The sequence below is a fragment of the Chiloscyllium plagiosum genome, unplaced genomic scaffold (genome assembly GCF_004010195.1).
Source record: "Chiloscyllium plagiosum isolate BGI_BamShark_2017 unplaced genomic scaffold, ASM401019v2 scaf_5125, whole genome shotgun sequence".
NCBI classification, from domain to species: domain Eukaryota; kingdom Metazoa; phylum Chordata; class Chondrichthyes; order Orectolobiformes; family Hemiscylliidae; genus Chiloscyllium; species Chiloscyllium plagiosum.
The window spans coordinates 1-2,293 of record NW_025211069.1 but is presented as its reverse complement, the minus strand read 5'-3'; positions in this window follow the sequence as shown (position 1 = coordinate 2,293).

Below are 2,293 nucleotides of genomic sequence, written 5' to 3'. Positions count from 1 at the left end.
CCGGCAGCCCTCGCTTCATTTCTCCTTCTCTCCTGCATTGTGGAATGTAGATTGATACATCACGAAAACAGGCCATTCAGGTCATCTTGTCTATGCCTACCAGGTTTCCTAAACTGAACTAATATTTTGATTGGATGTTCATTAAGTTTGGTAAAATGAAGTATAAAGTATGCTTATGTACCCGAAGAAAAATGGGTTATTAGTATTTATTGAGCAGAATTTATTTTTGTTCGAAAATGCAGATTATACAAAAATAATGTATTTCCTTCCTTCACTTGTTGAAACGTCAATTTTTAATTTATATAATTTCTATCCTGATCATAGTTTGAACATTTCTGTCGGAATAAGCAAGAAATTATGCAGATGATGAAATTGAGTATCACAGCGACCACAGCATACAGGTAATGCTGTCGTAGGAAAATGATTTTAGAAAATTTTGTGATTATTGGATGTTGATAAATAATGTTTTTATGAAAATGAAAACTAATTCAACATTTTCAAAGCAGTTTTCTTTTCTTATAATGAAGTGAAAATAAAAAAGGTTTTGCAGCGCACATGATCTGAAGAATCAAATGCTTATTTAATGTGATACATCAACTGAAGGCGAAATTCCTGTTTTTTTTATTGAAACTTAGGACGTTCAAGAATTCAAAATTAGTTATATTTGGTGAGCTGAACATCAAATGTATATGACTTCACATCTCGCAAAAATAAACAAGAAATTTAGAATATTTTTATCACGAGAAATATATAGCTTTTAGTGTGATCATTCAATACAAAATAAATGTTTGCATTGTTTTGAACTCAAAGCAAATCAAGCAGGATTCCACTACTAAAGTGAAAATCAACGTGGATTCCATTATTCAATTAAAATCCAACGAGGATGTCACATAAACCATAAAAATCAGCATTTGCTATGATTGGAAAACTATACAGTGTGATATGTGAACATCAGCTGATGTACTGAATCAATATTCCACTCTTCAAGCTGGATGTACTGGATTTTAACAATTATTAAATAATTTAATTAGGAAATAATTAGCAATTAATCAAGCTAGTGTCAAACTTTAAATTGGTGAGAAATCTCATGTTGCCTTGCAACTGCGTACGGTGTAGAAATGCTCAGTAATTATTGGAATCAATAGCAATTTGACATATCTTAACTAATAAGGCTGAACATTAATTTCATGATCACTTTGCCGATTCACAGGTGAAAGGATAATTTATTTAATATGAGTGCTGGATGGGAAATCATGGGTTGTTAACACATGGGATATGTTAACCTGTAAAGAACGATTACAATTTTTCATTGTAATATTGACACTAAGACATAATGGATTAAACTAGAATGTGAATCTCAGGTGCTTGTAATAAGGACTAAACTAAATTATCGTCTGATTATTGAGATGACAATGTATTGAAAATTAATGTTAGAACTCTGGCAAATTAAATGATTCAATAATTTCAAATTACTTTGCTCTAATGTTGATAAGACATTCACAAATATCAGTGAATTGAAGATTCAAATGCTATGTTGATGTTTTTTTAATTAAACTTTGCGTGTTGTTAATCAGCATTGTTTTGTCAGTAATAATTCTCAGTTAATCAATAATGAGTTTCTCTGCTTTTCTCAAGAAAAAATACATTTCCTGCATTTTTTCATCTACACAATATTTAAGCATTCAAGTCAGAATTAGAACAAAATTAAATATATGAGAAATGTGGCCATCATATGAAGTTACAGTCACTGGCATTTAGAGAGGACTTTTTCAATATTTGGCCTGAATACACACATTAATAAGTTTAATGACATGATGTATAAAATTTTGCAAGTATTGATGTACTCAACCATAATTACACTTTTGTAGTTGATGATTGGACTGGAAACCTATTGGAAATCTTCGAAATATTCAGGAATATTATCACATATATATGCTCATATTAGTATCCTCAGGCATTAGTAACAAAGAGTGATAATCAGTCTGAGCAACATAGAGTGTGTAAATTATAAGATATCTCTTGCAGATCACTTGGATGGCGTGATAACCAGATGCTTTCTGCGGATACACAATCCAAGCATGTTCAGTGGAATACTCTTCGTAAGTAACTTAAGAGTAATTACATGACCTTAAAGACAATTGTATGGTTCTGTGTACCATAGTGTTTGCGTGTAAATTGATTTAAATAATGTTAACCTGTTTAAAACGTTTTGGGAATTATTAATAGTCGGGAGAAAAGTTGCTAATGATTTAACACTTCAAGACAGTTGGCTCCAACACCCTTTGCTATTGCC